Source organism: Dendropsophus ebraccatus, chromosome 7, assembly GCF_027789765.1.
Source record: "Dendropsophus ebraccatus isolate aDenEbr1 chromosome 7, aDenEbr1.pat, whole genome shotgun sequence".
NCBI classification, from domain to species: domain Eukaryota; kingdom Metazoa; phylum Chordata; class Amphibia; order Anura; family Hylidae; genus Dendropsophus; species Dendropsophus ebraccatus.
In genome coordinates, this window is record NC_091460.1 from 88,378,928 (window position 1) to 88,399,026 (window position 20,099).

Here is a 20,099-nt window from a genome sequence, read left to right on the forward strand (position 1 = left end):
CTCTTTCAGTGTCGCTGCTGCTGCAGCGCTGAAGCACCGCAGCAGCAGCGGGCGGGGGCAGCGGCGGACGGGGGGTCCCTGCAGGGGGCGCCATGGAGGGGTAAGTAGATTACCCATCCATGGCGCTCCCCCCTGACAGGCTGGTGGCCGGAGCCCTGTGCGACCGCATTGGTCGCACATAGCAATGGCCGGCCTGCTCGGGGGGGCCCCTTTAACCAGTGGGCCCGGTGCACGTGCACCATGTGCCCTCTGTTTAAAGCGGCCCTGCTGCCGTGTAACATCCTGCATACTAATAATGTGGGCCCACATTATAATCCGCCACTGATTATCAGCAATGAGTTGCTATAAACGCTTATTTGGCCAATAATCGGCCTGTGTAAAAGTATCAGCAATCAGCCAAGGAGCTGGAAATGCCTACTCATTGGCTGTTCACATTTTTACTGCAGCCCTATAAATCATAGTTTATACAGGGATCGTTTGTGCAATCAGGCCACTGGATTAGTTGCTGTTTTGTTCAGCAGGCTTAGGCTAGGTCCAAACTACGTTTTGGCAGTTTTTTTCATCCGTTTTTGCAAAAAAAAACGGATGTAGTTGTGTGCATCAGTTTTGATCTGTTTTTCCATTAACTTCCATTATAAAAAAAAAACGATCAAAACGCATCCGTTTTTTTAACGTGCACAAAAGGTCAGCTACGTTTTTGTGTACGTTAAAAAAACGGATGCAAAAATGTAGTGTGGAGCCAGCCTTATTATGCTGATTATTGTGTTATGTTAAAAGCATTGTGTTAATTAGCTTTTCTATTCAATGTGGCTAGAGCACCACCTACTGGCTGCATTTAGTTTTAATCGAGATGTAAAAGTAAAATGGGATTATGGGTAGAGCAAAGCACTGGACTGATCTGGGCAGCCAGATCAGTCTGAAGCAGGAAGTTTCCCACAATGCACTATATTGCATCTTCCTGCATTGCTAAAATGCACTACCTTGGACAAAGTATATCTGGTAAGGGAACTATCTGTGTTGCTTTTCAATAAGTTAGAATGCAGTTGTTACTCAGAGACATGGTGATCATACCATGTGCTTTCACTGTTAAAGGGGTATTCCCCCCAACAGCTAAAAAAAATTTAATGCTCCCAAACATAGCTGGACGTATTCATCAAGTCTCCCAAAATATTTTGTGCTGTCGTCTTGAGTAGGGATGGTCCGAACCGAGTTCGGTTCGGGTTCGTACGAACCCGAACCCTTGGTAATGATTCCCGCTGTCTGCCCGCTCCGTGAAGAGGGTGAATAAGCGGAAGGACAGCCTGGAAAACTGGGATACAGCCATAGCCATAGGCTGTATCCCAGTTTTCCAGGCGTTACTCCCGCTGTATCCGCCCGCTCCACGGATCGGGCAGACAGCGGAAATCTGCTGTCGAGCGTTCGGGTTCATATGAACCCGAACCTCGGCACGTTGGGACCATCCCTAGTGTTGAGCCCCATCTTTCTAGCTTCCGAGTTGCAAGTTTTTCTAAAAAAAAAAAAAAAGGTCTATATCAAAGATGGTGCCGGCCAGTAAACTACATTTTCCATCATGCAATGCTTCTCCCTCATTGGTCCTTTGGCTTTTTTTTTTTTTTTTTTTACTGATGTTAGTTATGCTCAGCCAATCGCGACTGAGTAGCTGATGAGGGCGGCCGGCACTAGGGACGGTCGGAGCGGTTCGGCCAGCCGTCTGACGGGGGGCGGAAAGAGGCAGGTATGTATAGAGCACTACACTTCAGGGGGTGGCGTGGGTGGGGGGAAACACTGGAAAGGGGGCGATTCACTAACATAACATACATTACAAAGTTGTATAACTTTGTAATGTGTGTTATTTAGTGAATAATTGTTTAGCGCCGCACTACCCCTTTAATGCAAAAATGATTTCGGGGGATACCCATTTAACTTTAAAGTGTCGTAGTTATGTGATTCGATGCTCTTTACTTATACCTGTGTTTGTTGTATTTTTGTAGATTTACCACATATCCATGTGTCCTATAATGGGTATTTCACTAAGTTTTGTGTTACCCAGGTAAAAGATAACTTTGTCAGGTGTCACGCTGGTGGGGAGGGGTGAGGCTGCCTTTAGCACTTTCACCACTTGGTGTCTCACTTTCCCCTTGATTTAAGCAATACTTTTTTTCAGTGGCTGAGGCGGGACTCTGCTAGGACTGCTGTATGGCTGAGCTGCCTTGAGACGTCACGTCAAGCCGCAGCTCAGACCAGGAAGCGTCTGCGGGACGGGAGAACGGGGCAGCGCAACCCAGGCCCCGGCGCTGGAACTGGGGAAGTAAGTGACCGGAGCCTTCTATATCCATCCCCTCCCCGGCCACAGACTAAAAGTACTGCTAGCCCGGAGTACCCCTTTAAGAGCACAGCTAAAGGCTAAGGGTTAACTATGTGTTTCTATGTTTACTGTTCTGACCAATCACAGGAGCAGGTACCTCACACAGCAGACCACCACTCACACAAGGACACAACATGGCAGTAGCCCAGTGGCACCACAAATAATATTTTTCTCATGAAAACTGCATGCCATAGGTGAGCACCTTCCATTGCCTGCACTTTATCACCGCCCTACAAATATGTTTAACACAACCATAAACCTTTATATCAGATGTTATTACTGTTTATATATCTATATAATTTTTTTCAAATAATACCTTTACATGCACTAGCAAACATAATTCACATAAAGCAAAAACCTGCCTTGCTGCTTATAAATTTTAGGTTTAGTATTTTCATTGTCCGTTGTACGTTCAGTACAGTTACTCGCCTATTCTGCCTCAGTGCACCAAATCTGATTTGATAAAACAAGAGCTTTCCTCAGGCAAACATATTTGCTGTGGATTCTAGAAAAGACACAGCTACAGAGATATGTTTTTATTCAATGACTCTGCACAAAGTTTTTAACCCTAACAGAACCAAATGTTATACGCTTTCTCTTAAAGATGCTATCCTAGCTAAGGATGTCTAACAACCAGGCAGTTATACACCCTGTTCAAAGGTAGCGTAGTTATTGTGGAACAACATTATAATACGTCAGTGGTATTTTCATACTATTGCTTGTATAGTAGTTTGGATCTTAATAGAATTATATTTAAATATATTAAAATATCCTGGGGATTTTTAAAGATGGATCTGGGTTTCACAGAAGAAACTATTAACAGCTGCCTCAAGACATTTTAGGAAATCATGGTGGCATAGACCTGATGGAGGTAGTGGATGTGGAAAGAGTCCCCACCCATAAATTAGGCAGGAGAAAGAAATTACTAACCATCTTTAGAGTATGTGCACACTATGGAGTAGCTGCGAAGACTTCAAGCGGATTCTACCATGCAGTCTCTGCTTGAAGTTACGCTCGTCCCATAGACTTAACGATATTTGCTGGCAAACTCCACCGTCTGGCCAAAGAATTCACGTCTCCGCGTGTATTCTGTAGTGTGCACATACCCTTAGAATGGACTGCAGAGCACCAAGAGTCATGAATAGAAGGTTAGACAAAGAACTGTTACAGTAAATGGTTATATGTAGAATGAGAGGTGGATTGTCAATAGTTAAACTGAGGCATGTTATCTCTTTTCTTAGTATATGGGCTTCATGGGGATATTTAAAATGTAATTATTGAACAGTCAAATATATGTTTGGTAAACGCATTACAAAGACTATGGGGGAGATTTATCAACAGGGCCATATTTATCACTGGGCACCCCTGGTCCAGTGCCTAGGGCAGCACCTTGCAGGGGGGCATCACCAAGAGGAAGGAAACAACTTTTTTTGTGTTTTTATTTTTTAGACTCCCACCTCTCGTTCAGACTTGCCAGTAAATCTGGTGTCTTTTTGAGGGGAGGGTGGTGGGGAGGGTATGGTATTATTGTTCATGTCTGGTGTGGTGGTGTTAAATGTGACGCCTGGAGCTATTACCTACTGATCTACCAATCCTGTGGTGAGAATTCTTTCCGACAATATGCGGACTCCTCATGGTTTAAAACCGTGAAAAACGTGATTGAAACAATGTTTCTTGATGTAGAGGAATGCACGGGCCAAAACCAGGCTCCCATTTCTTCCTCAGTAGTCATGTGCTGTTACCAGCATTATTGGCCATACACCTATTGGTTACCACATGAGTGTCTGGTTTCGGCTGCATGTGGTGTCGTACGGTAAATGAATTGAGAAGCACTGGCTTAAACCATTGGTTTCATTTGTGATCATGCATTCCCATGGGACAGGGCATTTCAGTGGGTGAAAACTGTTGTTTTATGATTAAGAATCCAGAAGGATATAGAATACTTCAGGAGGTTTCTGTGCTGTTATCTATATTTTTTGTGTACCCCTTGATTGTAAGAATGCCTAAATTATTGTTTTATACAGCACCTGAAGCTGGATTTTTTCATGTATTTGCAAAACTAATTGAGAGGGTTTTAATCCTTTGCTGCTAATGCAACCCCCACCCACCCGCCAAAATAAGCAACATGAGGAAAGAAGGATGTCCGACTCCAGATATCCTGATCCATAAAAGCAAACTTTATTTGAAGATGAAACAGATACTTCTAGTCCAAAGGATCAACATGTTTCGGGCTACATGCCCTTAAACTTGATACCATATCAATTTTAAGGGCATGTAGCCTGAAACATGTTGATCCTTTGAACTAGGAGTATCTGTTTCATCTTCAAATAAAGTTTGCTTTTATGGGACTTGATATCTGGAGCTTTACTTCCTCCTTTTCTCGTCTCTGCATTTGCTGTGTGCCATACAGCTATCCCGTGCACCATCCAGGTTTCCCAGCGGAGGTTCAGTGAGCTGCCTTACTTTTACTCCATTGAACCAAAATAAGCAACATACCTCATAAATGTCTTCTCATGTACTCATGTCCTCTCCAGAACTCATTAAAGAGAATATGTCAGCCCCTGGGCCCTACCTAAGATGCTGACAGTGTGCAGTAGCTGGCAGTCCCCTAGTGAGCATGGAGTGGATTACGCACAATCCTACTGTAATGAAGAGTCAAACAGGAGTTTCTTGTGTCACACTCTGGCACGCAGGGCCGATTCTGGGGTCTCTGCGCCCCCCCCTCCCCCGCAAGCCATATCACCTGTCCCCGCAACCACGGCATTCCCCCGCGCGACCCGATCACCACAACACAGCCCCCGCCGACCCCGGGCACTCACCGCAGCCTGGAGGTCGATGAGAGCTGCCGGGTGACATCGCGGTTGCCCGGCTGGACAAAGAGACAGCGGTGAGCGTGAGCAGTGGGCTGGCTGCGGCAGGACAAGTGAGCGGCTGCTGTCATTTGTCTTCAGTGAAACTTAACTAAAATGGCAGCAGGGGGGACATAATGCCGCCCCCTGCCGGACGGCTGAATCTGCCGCCTGAGGCGGAATGCTCATTCCGCCTCATGGCAGAAGCGGCCCTGCTGACCACTCCTTCCTCCTTTTCATGAATAATCAATGCTGCCCAGCCTCCAGCTCGCTCAGCTGTCAGCTAGTGTCTCTGAATGCAGATCAGTCCTCTGTAGGCAGTATATGTCTGAAAGAAGTCACTCAGGGACTCAGATATAGTTGAATCTCTGAACCCAAAAGTGTTGGAGCTGTGGTCTAGGGGTAACTAACCTGTCTAGCCCTTAGGGGACCCTGGACATACCTGTATGTCCAGGGTCACCCACAGATGTTCAGAGCAGGGCCGCGTTTTGAACCGCCAGGGTCTTGGGTGCCGCATGTAGCCCGGGACCGCGGCTATTAGCGGGCATGGTCCGATCGACATGCCCGCTAATTAGATAATCGGATGCAGCTGTCAAAGATGACAGCTGCATCCAATTACCTGATGCAGCCGTTCCCTGGTGTCTAATGGTGGAGATCGCCCCCCCCTGGACGTTGTCCCGGAGGAGCGATCCCCATGTCTTCACCCGGCCGGGGTGTGCGCCGTAATGGTGCTGATCCCGACTCGGCATTCGGTTGCTTCCGGCTGCAGCAGCCGGAAGCAATAGAGTTCCTATCTCATCGATCTATGCTGTATTACTATGCAGCATAGATTGCAATGAGAGATCAGTGTATTTATACTAGAAGTCCCCCATGGGGGCTTCTAGCATAAGTGTAAAAGTAAAAAAAAAAAGTGTTATTATTAATAAAAATCCCCCTCCTCTAAGAAAATGTGAATCACCCCCCTTTTCCCATGTTATAAATAAAAATAAATAAATAAACATGTTTGGTATGGCTGCATGCGTAATCACCCGAACTATTAATTAATCACATTCCTAATCTCGCAGGGTAAATGACGCAAGCACAAAAAAAATCCCGAAGTGCAAAGTTGCGCATTTTTGGTTGCATTAAATCCAGAAAATTGTAATAAAAAGCGATCAAAAAGTCGCATATGCACAATCAAGGTACCGATAGAAAGAACATATCATGGCGCAAAAACTGATACCTCTTACTGCCCCATAGACTAAAGGATAAAAACGCTATAAGCCTGGGAATGGAGCGATTTTAAGGAACATATATTTGTTAACAATGGTTTAAATTTTTTACAAGCCATCACATAATATAAAAGTTATACACGTTACATATAGTTGTAATCGTAACAACTTGAGGAACATATGTAACAAGTCAGTTTTACCCCAGGGCGAATGGCGTAAAACAAAATACCCTCCAAATAAAAGAAATGCATTTTTTTTTTCAATTTCACCACACATTGAATTTTTTTCTGGTTTCGCAGTGTACTTCATGAAAAAAATTCAGCCTGTCATTGCAAAGTACAATTAGTGATGCAAAAAATAAGGGCTCATGTGGGTTTCTAGGTGAAAAAATGCACGTGCTATGGCCTTTTAAGCACAAGGAGGAAAAAAAGAAAACGCAAAAATTGAAATTGGCCCGGTCCTTTAAGGGCTAGAGACCTGCGAAAGTTTATTCTTTGGTTCAAATCCCCTGAAAAGATTAAATATAGGTTTTTCTTTTTTTCTCTTTTTCCACATTATTGTATAATTTTTAAGGCTATGTTCACACACAGTATTTTTTGCTCAGTATTTTGGTCAGTATTTTGAAACCAAAACCAGGAGTGGATTGAAAACACAGAAAGGCTAAGTTGATACACACTGTTAAAATTGAGTGGATAGCCACCATTTATTTGCCATTCACTGAATTTCAATAGGGATTTAGAGCAAAGGATGAACTGCTGGCAGGTCTCTATACAGGTGAGCTACCCCTAGACCACAGCTCCAGCACATTTGGGTTCAGAGATTCAACTAGATTCAACTGCTGTGCACTGATTGGCTGATGAGGAGCGAGGGGAGCCGGAAGCTTCACTCAGCCACGGCGCCGAGCAGGTAATGTATGCTCCGGGCCGGGGGCAGCTCTGGAGCATACATCACCTGCTCCAGGCTCCTGCATGCTTCGGAGCCTCCTGTCATCTCCCGGCATTCAACCAATCAGTGCGCTGCGGGGATTAAAGGGGCCGGGTTACATATCCGCAGCGGAATGAAAATTCCGCTGCGGATATGTAACCCATAGACCTTCACACTACATGGATCCGCAGCGGATTTGGCTGCAAACCCGCAGTGTGAAATCTACTGCGGATCCGGTGTGTGTGAAGGCACCCTTAAAAAATAAAAGCTAAACTGTGGTTGGTTGCTATGGACATGGACAGTTTTGGTTCTAGGCAGATTGATAAATCAGAGCCAATGGAAGGAAGTGTTAAAGGTGTTATCCAAGAGAGAAAAAAATGAAATGCTTTAGAATATTGTTTTTGTTACCCGAATAACCCCTTTAACTCAAAATTGTCAGACAATAAATTAAGACATAATACATGTGTCCTTTGTCAGACCTTAGAAATCAGGATCAGAGATGTCCTGGAGAAATAATCAGTGTGGCATCAGTGATACATCAGTTTTGCATCTGTTTTTAAGGATCTGTAAAAATGGATAGGAGGGTAATAAATTGTCTCCTTGAGGAGTCTGCCTAGTGGTTGCCAGGCAATGTTTCAGTCAGGCCCGGAATGGCCATTGGGCATTACTGGCAACTCCTTCCCTCTTTCATAAGGAAAGGGAGTCACCGGCCAGTAGGAAGACTGGACAGGGACAAGTTTTGCAGCGTTCTACTGCCACTTCGTGAATTCCTAAGTGATCCTGCCACTAGCGTCCCGGATTCCTGGGCGAGCACTCCATTCAATTGTGCGTGTGTCTTTAAAGGGGTACTCCAGTGAAAAGCTTTTTCCCAGTAATTAAAACACATTACAAAGTTATATAACTTTGTAATATGCTTCAATCACCTATCTGCCCCCCTTCCCTATCTTTGCTCCCCCAACCCCTCCACCAGGAAGTGAAGTAAACTCATTCTTACCTAATGACTGTTCACCCCCGGAAGCCATTTTGTGACAATGACATCATCAAGAGGGAGGCGGGTCTTAGCCCTGTTATGCCAGCCTCCCTTTGTCAGATGACACAGGTTGCTCAGGTCTGATTGGCTGAGCAAGATGTAAGCATCTAACAGTTTTACAGAGTCAGTTAGACATTACAGGAGACAAAGTGCATCATGCGAAAGCCCAAACCAGGAAGTTAAGAAAAAATGAAGCCACCAACTGGAGGTTCAGAGACCTGCAAACAGTGAGAGATTCAGAGACAGACTCCAGAGGGATGGTAAGTGTAAAAAGTATGTTTGATTGATTGGTTTTTTTTATCAGCACCGAAGTACCCCTTTAAGACACACGCACATAATCGGGCGAAGTCAGCCGGGACTTCCGACATAGGCAGCGTCTCTGACACATGCTGGCTGTGCCGGAAGAGAGCAGAGCACGCTTGGAGACCAGCGGCAGCTACGGGGGAGCATGTGACAGGTGAGTTGTTTTATTTTTTTTTTCTAAACTTTTCATCCGGAGACTAAAAGGGGGGGGGGGGGGGTAATATACTATGATTGAAAGGTTTAAATTTGCCCCGGTGTGTGTGTGTGTGTAGGGGGGCTGTAATCTACTACTATGGGGAACTACCTGGGGGTCATCTACTATGGGGGACTGCATGGGGGGCTGTCATCTACTATGGGGGACTACGTGGGGTAATCTACTCAGGGGGACTACATGGGGGTCATCTACTATGGGGGCTGCATAGGGACCAATACTAATGTGAGGTGTTTAAGGAGATGCGGTGCGAGAGTGAGGAGCCTAAACTTTTTGTCTGGCAGATTCGTGGATGGGAGAAGTCCTCATGATTGTCGGGCCGGGATGGAAAAGAAAACATAAAGTTAGAGACTCTGATCGGAGAAGACGTCCCCTGTGGTTAACTCAAAGAAGACCATGAGTGATTTAGAGAAGACACCCCCTATGAGTCATGGGATGTAATTGCACTGTACTTATATGGTGTACAGGGCCTGTGTACAGCTGGTATCTACTACTATATGGTGACTGTATGAGGTGATATTGGTCTTTGTACAGAGGTTTTTATTCAGTAGCAGTGGTGGCATAAGTCAGTATGTGGGGGTATTATTCAATATGTGATGGTAATTTGTCCTTTGTAATCTGGTGCTGTTGGTATTGTTGGTCTTAGTATACTGGATTTAGTTAGTAACAGTATGGTGGTAATAGTAGTGGTCATGGTGTAGCGGTAATATTTGGCCATCCTATACTGGTATTATTGGTAATATTGGTCAATGTACAGGATTTGGTCAGTAACAGTATGGCGGTAATATATATATGGTGATATTTGCTCTTTATATACTGCATGAAATATTGTCTTCCATATGTAAACATAGAAGATTGTGGTTGTGGTGGGTCCAAGGTGCTGCAGTCTGACAATGTCTCTGCCTACACCGGAGCCACAGATCCTCCTATAGGAATCCCACTTCCTCCAGCCTCCTGTACCCAGCTACCTCCAGCCTCCTGCACCCAGCTCCCTCCAGCATCCTGCACCCAGCTCCCTCCAGCATCCTGCACCCAGCTCCCTCCAGCATCCTGCACCCAGCTCTCTCCAGCCTCCTGCACCCAGCTCTCTCCAGCCTCCTACACTTAGCTCCCTCAAGCCTCCTGCATCCAGCTCCCTCCAGCCTCCAGCATCCAGCTCCCTCCAGCCACCTGCACCCAGCTCCTCCTGCTCTGTCCCTCCCTGCCAGTCCTGTTTAGTGGCAGTGGGATCAGCAGAGCAGGCAGCAGCAGTAATAATACTGGTAGCTTTATAGGTTGTAGCACTAATAGCACAGGATCAGGTAGATGCAGTCCACAACCCCAGAATGATGCAGCCTTAATACAAACGATAAATTCCATTAGGAACTACAGCACCCAGCATTCTCTGACAACTATAGACCTTCAGGCACTGCTAAGAGTTGTAGTCCTTCCTACAAATTACATCGCATCAATATGTTAGGCTGCGGTTACACTGCGATATTGCTGTGCAAACTCAGCCTTACCTTCTTTAGCCACAATAGACTGATGAGCTATACACGGGATCCACAGGATAGCTCATCGGCCACTGATCAGTGAGGTGCAACCCCCGGCACCCCCACAATCAGCTGTTCAGTGTCCAGGTCACACAGTGAACAGGGCCAGAAGCAGTCTATCTCCGTATATAAAAAAACGGTAACTGCGGTCAGCTCCCAGTGATATTCATGCTTTCTTAGATCACGTAGAAAAATAGAGCACGGGGGATGAAGCCCCTGGATTCCGGGGTATCAATGGCAAGAAACGAAACTTGATTCCTCCAGCTCATGTAAAATTCCACTTTATTAATTCCAAAAGTCTAAAATGATAGCTGACGTGTTTCGAGCCTACTTAGCTCTTAGTCATGGCATCTGGATCCGCAATAATCTAGGGGAAATGAATATAGCCCATCCCATGAGTCACCAAGAGGCGTCTGTGCTCTCAGGGACCATGGCTGCAGGAGAAATCATGCAAGCCGCCGCTCACCTAGCCGGCTAGGTGAGCAGCGGCTTGCATGATTTCTCCTGCAGCCATATCTCCGTATACCGTGTAGTGGTGTTAACCTGTAACTGCAGCTCAGCTACACAGTGTTCAGAGACAGAAGCTTCTGACCCCATTTACTGTGTGATTATCTGTTATTCCAGTCATGGCCGTGATGATACAACATGTAGCCATGCTGCACTCACAACATCGTCTCATAACTTTTAACCGCATGGCAAGTGGGTCAGTGTGCTCTGAAATGCCAGACACTTGCTCCCCAAAGTATTCCATAGATGTATTCAATCAATAAAGCACACAGTACATTCCATTCCATTACTTTACATTACTCATTACTCACAACATCGTCTCATAACTTTTCACCGCATGGCAAGTGGGCCTGTGTGCTCAGAAATGCCAGACACTTGCTCCCCAAAGTATTCCATAGATGTATTCAATCAATAAAGCTCTGACATCCATAGAAACAATACAGTGACATAGGCTTCTACATATAGAGCGCCCCCTGCTGGACACTCCATTGGGATTACACCCTGGTTCGTGACGTCACGTTTTCTGAGAGAATTCTAACACTCCATGATCTACTAAATTAAGGGAAATAGCAGTATATGTGCATTTCCCATAATTAATGTACATTAGAAACTTGTCTAACTTTCCATAAGTAATAACATATTAAAAAATACTTTTGTCCGGACTTCTCCTTTAACCACATTTTCACAGATGGTACCTCCTCACTCTTCCATAATCTTGGATTACAAACCTTAGCTGCATTATTCAGATGACGGACCATTGATCGCCAATATCTCCCCATCGGGATATCTGACAGATGTAATAGAAACAGAGCCTATGTAAAAGGCAAGGGGTATACTGTAAAACTGGAAGTTATTCTCCACACCTCTTTCCAAAACCCCTCTAGGAATGGACAATTCCAAAAAATGTGAATAAATTTCCCTCCTCCACACATCTCCTCCAGCACCCTGAAGGACTTTCTGGATAAATTCTGTGTAGCCGCGTTGGAACACGGTACCACCTAGAGAGAATCTTAAAGCTAGTTTCCTGATATCTACTTGATATTGAGGAAGTGTGAGTAAGTGCAATGATTCGTGATTTCTGCTGTTCTGTAAAGGTCAACTCCAAAACTCTCTCCCACTCGGACAAATAAGGAGGGCTGATGGCGTTCGGGGGGGCACATAAAGCCAAATAAATAATAGATAGGGAGTGACGCAAATAACCCACTCCCGAACATAACCGTTCAAAATCTGTTAACCCCTTAACGACATAGGGCGTATATTTACGCCCTGATGCCATTAGGGACGTTCAGAGCGGGGCCGCGCGGCGGCCGCGCTCTGAACCGCGGCGGTCCCGGGTGCCGCTTGTAGCCCGGGACCGCAGGTATTAGCGGGCACGGTACGATCGTCGTGCCCGCTAATACAGTAATCAGATGCAGCTGTCAAAGTTGACAGCTGCATTCGATTACTGGACGCAGCGTCATCCCTGGTGTCTAGTGGGGAGATCGCTCCTCCGGGATGTTATCCCGGAGGAGCGATCTCCGTTTCTGAAGCCGGCCGGGGACCGCTCCAAGATGGCGCCGTCCCCGGCCCGGCACTCGTTTACTTCCGGCTGCAGCAGCCGGAAGTAAACGAGTGCCTATCTCATGGATCTCTGCAGCATATCTATGCTGCAGAGATCTCTATGAGAGATCAAAGCACTTATACTAGAAGTCCCCCAGGGGGGCTTCTAGTATAAGTGTAAAAGTAAAAAAAAAAGTGTTGTTAATAGTAAAAAGCCCCCTCCCCTAATAAAAGTCTGAATCACCCCCCTTTTCCCAGGTTATTAATAAAAGTAAACAAATAAATAAATAAACATGTTTGGTATTGCCGCGTGCGTAATCGCCTGAACTATTAATTCATCACATTCCTGATCTCGCACGGTAAACGGCGTAAGCGCCAAAAAATCCCAAAGTGCAAAATTGCGCTTTTTTGGTCGCATCAAATCCCGAAAAATTGTAATAAAAAGCGATCAAAAAGTGGTATATGCGCAATCTAGGTACCGATAGAAAGATCACATCATGGCGCAAAAAATGACACCTCACACAGCCCCATAGACCAAAGGATAAAAGCGCTATAAGCATGGGAATGGAGCAATTTTAAGTGACGTATATTTGTTGACAATGGTTTGAATTTTTTACAGGCCATCAGATAAAATATAAGTTATACATGTTACATATCGTTTTAATCGTAACGACTTGAGGAACATATATAACAAGTCAGTTTTACCCCAGGGCGAATGGCGTAAAAACACATTTCCCCCAAATAAACAAAATGCGTTTTTTTTCAATTTCAATTTCAATTTCACCACACTTTGAATTTTTTTCTGGTTTTGCAATATACTTTATGCAAAAATTCAGCCTGTCATTGCAAAGTACAATTAGTGACGCAAAAAATAAGGGCTCATGCGGGTTTCTAGGTGGAAAAATGCAAGTGCTATGGCCTTTTAAGCACAAGGAGGAAAAAACGAAAATGCAAAAATCGAAATTGGCTCTGTCCTTAAGGGGTTAAAGATCTATCAAACCCGCTAGCATTAGGCAAGGAGCGTAGAAAGTGATTCAATTGAAAGCACCACCAGAAACCCAATGGGCACGGGTCAGTTATTCCATTCAGGTGGGCTGTTGTAATCCACTGCCCCTCCTTTACAAAAGTGCTGGCTCGCCCTGCATTCACCAATTGCCACCTCTTGAAAACCCTATAATCCTCAATTCCCGGAGCGAACTCTGAATTTCCTATAACTGGGAAAAGCAGGGAGGGGTGAGGGACTAAATGGCCCCTGGATAACTGCTTATCGCACAGCCTAAGGGTAGCAGAAATTGTTGGATGTGAAAGACTATATTGAAAAGCCCTAGGGATCCATACTATTGATGTCAAATCCAACTCCATACTATTCTGTTCCAGCTTAACCCATATTTTACTCTCCTGATGGCGGTGCCAATCTAGCCAGGGCTGATTTTCAGTCCAAGTCCGGCCCTGGTTTCAGTGAAAATGGACTGCACACAAATAGTGCATATGTTCTCTATTTAAAATAGAGCCATTAAAATCTTTTGGATCCTCCATTCCAGTAAAAACGGACCATATAAGTTCAGGCCCTACATTTTTAGGGAATGGATCAGTGGCCAAAAACAGATCCATTTTTAAAACAGATGTGTACATGAATACCCCATTCAACCTTTAGGCTGGGTTCACACTATGTATATTTGAGGCTGTATTTGGTCCTCATGTCAGGTCCTCATAGCAACCAAAACCAGGAGTGGATTGAAAACACAGAAATGATCTGTTCACATAATGTTGTAATTGAGTGGATGGCCGCCATATAACGGTAAATAACTTCCATTATTTCATTACAATGGCCGTTGTTTTAAAATAACAGCACATATTTGCCATTAAATGGCGGCCATCCACTTAATTACAACATTATGTGAACAGAGCATTTCTGTGTTTTCAATCCACTCCTTGTTTTGGTTGCTATACAGCCTCAAATATACGTAGTGTGAACATAGCCTTAAAATGTACATGTGCAGTACCATGCAAAATTTTTAGTGTATCAAAAATGCTGTACCCATTAGGAAGCCATTAGATTAACTTAACATTTTTATTCAGCAACAGGTCAGTGACCCAAAACATACAGTCAATGTTATATGTTCTGCATAAAGATGAGCATTACGTTCTTCAAGTAATGATATGCCCCCACATGATGTTGATCTCAACATCATTGAGTTTGTGTGGGGTTAAATGAAGGGCACAACCTCCCTGCTGAGTTCCTTCATATACTGTGCACAATGAACCTAGAAGAACTGATGCTGGTAAAGGGCAATCACGCCAAATATTGATTATGAATAAGGATTGAGAAATGTGCAATTTTTCTTTCCCATTTTCATGGAGTGAGTTTTCTACCTCGATGTTCCATGGTGTGTATATATTTGTTTATGCTTTTTCTAATAAACATAAAGATTTTATGGCCTTCAGAGAGCACTGGACTACTTGAGTTATCTGCAGGCACCTCTGGTCACAGTTGAACTGGTCAATTTTTTTTCCCTTTATGCACACTTAGGCCTTGTTTACACAACAGCCATTGCTGCAGCTTAACTAACAGTGCTGGATTACGCTGAACAGTATAGAACACTATCCATGGAGTATAATTATTAATTCCAGAGCACTATACAAGAAATAGGGGGTAACAGACAGGAACAATACAAGATCAAAAACACATTACATGAATGGCAGACTGATACATGGGGGAAGAGGACCCTGCCTGTGAAGGCTTACAATCTAAAAAGAATATGGACTCTATATACACTACAGCCGGTGTAAAATGACATGTCTATTTTGTGCGACGTACTTTGCATTGTGTGCTATGGCTCATTGGAGTGCGGGCACATCCGAAACTACGGCCGCTGTTTTGCCACGTGTGAACATGCACAATGTAAAAGCATTTTTAATTTGTAGCATTTTTCTCATGTCTTCATGAAATGTCAATGTGAAACATCAGGATGAAAATAAAAATGTATGCAGTTTCCTATTTTTAAGTGGTTTTCACAAAAATACAGATATTAGAGAAACCGGTTACAACTGGTTAGGTCAGAAGGGACCTAGTCCACTTCTATGAAATCCCTTTTGATTATTTCTGAGCGGTCGGTGATTTTTACCTTGGTTTGGTCGACTAGGTTTCTAATTGAAATGACTTGTGATAGGGTCATTTTTCAGTTACTATAAATAAAAGCATTCCATCAGGTGTATAATTCTTTGCCTCCAAGAGATATTTTTCCTTGAGGCTACCTCAGGGCTGTTCACGATTAATTTAAAGCATTTAAAATGGCGACTAGTTTTTGTTTTGTTTTTTTTTAGTTTCCATTGTCATATCGGCTTAAGAGCTAAAGTTTATATAATAAGCTATGGAAGCATACAGCTCCTAGGGCACTAAAATTATTTCAGGTTGGCTGTACACTGTATAATTAAATATATATATATCACATTACAGTATTAATAAAAAGAATTATGAATAAACATTTGACAACCTTTGCCCCAACATTTTTCCAGCTGAAGCTTATTCCAACTCCAACGATTTACACTGAGATTTTGTGTGATTTTGAGTCATCAGGACTGCCATTTACTGCCAATCTACTAGATATGGATTATGTGATTACCTGTAAAATCTCAAGAGTTTTTAAGGTGTCAGTACACACGCATGTATATGGGACTGTATAGCCACAGAGCAATAAGAACGCTTGTGATGTCCCTAAGGACCCTACTCCACCGGACGATTATCGTTCAAATTATCGTTAAATCGTTCGAATCTAAACGATAATCGTTCAGTTGAAATGCAGTTAACGATTTAACGACCGAACGAGAAATAGTTGATCGCTTTATAAGACCTGGACCTATTTTTATCGTTGCTCGTTCGCAAAACATTCGCATTGAATAAGACATTGTTTGCAATAGATACGAACACAATGGCTAATAAATAGCGAAGAAAAAACTATCGCAATTACGATCATAAGTAACGATTATCGTTCCATGGAAATGAGTGAACGTTTTCAGGTCTTTCGCAATAGCGGTCGTTTGAGATTGTTAATCGTTAACGATTATGCAAACGATAATCGTCCCGTGGAATAGGGCCCTAACCCAGAGGCGAACCTATCAACTATCACCTCTGGTGCTATAAGTTTTATTGTAAGTTTATGCCTTTTAGCCAATATCTCTGCTTCCCTCCCCCTGCAGCATGGTTGTTTTTCTCTTTCATCTCCCCCTAAGCAGCCACAAACAGTACATGTATCCCACCTGTGCAGCCACATACAGTACATGTATCCCACCTGTGCCCCAACAGTGAGTAAGGGCCCATGTGTTCTATTCCGTATTAGTGCTGTTCTGGAGTCACTGAGGTATATTCTCTTATCCCCCACACAGCATCCAGCGTACAATGCCCTTAAGACCCTCCAAGTACAACAGCTGCAATTACTACAACTCTCAGTATTTACTGCAGTCTGAAGTCCTCAGGATGTGCTAGGATTTGAAGTACAAATGAGCGGACAATTCAAGGGGTTGTCCTCTCGGAAACTACAACTCCCAGCATTTTCTGAGAGCTTCATAAGTATAAGGTATTCTGAGAGTTCTTAGTAGTTATTGTTATTCAGGCAGCTGTGGTCACAGATACATCAGTCCAAGTTGGGACAAGGTCTCCATGTCGCTGGGGCCTGCACAGACTATAGTAAATCGGCCCTGGCATCTGTGCTGTAGGACCCTCCCGAGAAACCAGGACACATGTACCAGATACCCGGGCATACATAGGGGTGCGCCTTTAAGGCAGAAAAGTGGAGAAACAAATGGGTTATGGGGGCCCAAACCCTTTTTTTGCACAGGGGCCCTTTGCAATCTCAGTCCGCCCCTGCCCCAACCGAAAGCTCCATCAGTGAATTTGAGCATCAGAACTGAACCATGGAGTAATAGAGGAATTTGGCTTGGACTGGCAAATTATTTTACATCATGTAGATGGCCCAGTACTTGTGTGTATCTTACCTGAGGGATGCATTATTGGATGAAAGAAAGCCGATAGGGGTATAGTGGTGCTCTAGCCAATGTTCTGCTGTGAAACCTTTGGTTCTGCCATTCATGTGGAAACCGCTCTGACATGTACCACCAACCTAAACATTGAAGCAGATTAAGTACAACCCTTCATATTAACAGTATTTTTCTTTAATACTGATCAATTTCAGCAGGATAACGCACTCTGCCTTAATGGAAAAGAATTTGTCCAATTTACAGATTTTGACTCTTTATTACATTTAGAATATTTGCATAGTGAATAATTTAAGCTCCAGATGGCAAATGGCAGGAATATTCCTGTTTGCGAGCCATGCAAAGTCAAGCATCCTTTCACAAGTGTTACACTGGGGGCTCAACCTTTAAAATGTCATATGGCACACAAACAAAACTGTTCTTTTGAAGTAAAGCTTCATCCTGTAACTCACAGTTTATTGAATATTCTATATTCTGTCATGAACAAAATGAGCTGTAACATAATTCTAAAAAACATGCCACTTCATCTCACACCGACTATGGTGGGCTTTTAAATTCTTAACACATAATGACATAAATGTACATCATAGACTGCCTTAAATGGAGGCATCGTGACTTACTATTGAGGTAATTGTGAAGGGGCAGGAGCTGTGCCCATGTGATCACTGCATGTGATCAGTAATAACTGGAGTCACCCCACAGGGACTCAAAATTAATAATACAGTGGTACATCTGTTTACGAACATAATTTGTTTGGGAACTTGCTTGTAATCCAAATCACTCTTAACAGGCTGGCTTTATTCTGCGTTTACACGAAACGATAATTGGCCCGATCGTACGATTAACGATGTCAGAGTAACAATTTTTTTTCATAACGATCAGCGTTTAGAAGGTACGATATGTCATACGGAAAAATCGTTTTAAGATCGCCCGCCCGCAGCCCGGCTCACCCCGGCCGGCCCTACAGTCATCCGCAGCCCCCTGCGCCGGCTCGATCGCCACCCCCGCCGCCCCGATCGCCCCCGCCATACCTTAACTGCTCGGCGTAGCGGGTGTTCAAAATTCCCAGCTCCCCTCTTCAGTGCATTGATTGGCTGAAGAGGGGAGCCGGGAATTTCAAACGGCTCCTCTTCAGCCAATCAGTGCAGAAGAGGAGCGCTGATTGGCTGAAGAGGTGCTGTTTGAAATTCCCGGCTCCCCTCTTCAACCAATCAATGCACTGAAGAGGGGAGCCGGGAATTTCGAACACCCGCTACGCCGAGCAGGTAAGGTATGCTCGCGGCGGGGATGATCGGAGCGGCAGTGGTGGCGATCGGAGCGGCGGGGGTGGCGATCGAGCCGGCGCAGGGGGCTGCGGATGAGCGGGGGGCTGGGCTGCGGGCGGCCGGACTTTCGCAACGACTGTTTACACGGAACGATATGCGAATTTTTTGCGAACGACGATTTTAGAACATGTTGTAAAATCAAAATGAACGATTTCTCGTTTGTCGTTCACTGCGTTTACACGTTCAATTATAGTTCAAATTCGATCGTTATCGTGCAAATTCGCACGATAATCGTTCCGTGTAAACGCAGCATTATACTGCCTTATTTTTTTGCAAAAACGCCAGTGGCCAGATGTTGCCTGGAAGTCAATAGAAGTTTATGATTTGCCATGCACACATGTTGTTTTTTGGGGTGGCATTTTTCTCTCCTGATTTGCAATTCAGGCTCTGTGGCAATTTTATCAAAACGCAGCATGTTTGGAGTTTTTTCTGCAACCTGTGGCATTTTTCTTCCATAGACTTCAATTGAAGTCTTCTGTTCTGGGACACCTCAGCCGCTGATTGGGTGAGATGAAGCCCACTACAGGATCGCACTACAAGATCCAATCTTCTGATGCTGTTAGAAAACTGTTCTTACAAGAAGACACACAGTATTTTTCACATATCTGTTTATGTTTTTATGTTTCCAGATGGAGGAAAATGCTTTTATTCTCTTATGCAAAGTGTCAGAGGGGATTTCTCATGCCTCTTATCTGCTGTTGGCTGTAATGTCTCCACGCTCCCCCTCCCATATCTGATCCTGCCTGGGACTCTCACTGGGACAGCTCACTGTCAATCAAGCAGGGATAGGAATGGGAAGTCTAGTTAGGAGGCATTGCAACCTGCTGCACCTTAAGGTCCTATTACACAGAGCGATTATCGGCCAGCATGAATGATGTCGGCTGATCGTTGCTGTTGTTTGTCTTTCAACAAGTTGACAAACGATAATCATAGCAGCGATCTGCTGTCGTCGCTCCATGGAATAGGAGCGGCAGCATCAGACCTCTATGGGCTGCCAAGACAATCTAGTGATCACCCAGACCGCCACTCCAGCAGCCCAGCCCCCCCACCCTGTGGCCCCTCCTGCACTTACCACCGCCCAATTTATCATTTGCGACTTTTTAAAAAGTCGGATAAACAGGCGCAAGCTTACGTCTGGTCAGAACCAGGTGAATAAAACTGCGCAATTGTTCCATAATTGTGCCTTTTTTGCACCTTTTTATTTAGATGCATTTACCATAGCAGTGCTACATTTTAATGAATCAGACACAAGATATAAGAGCAAAATACACACCAATCCCCATTAGAATAGTTGCACTTATTAGACTCCTT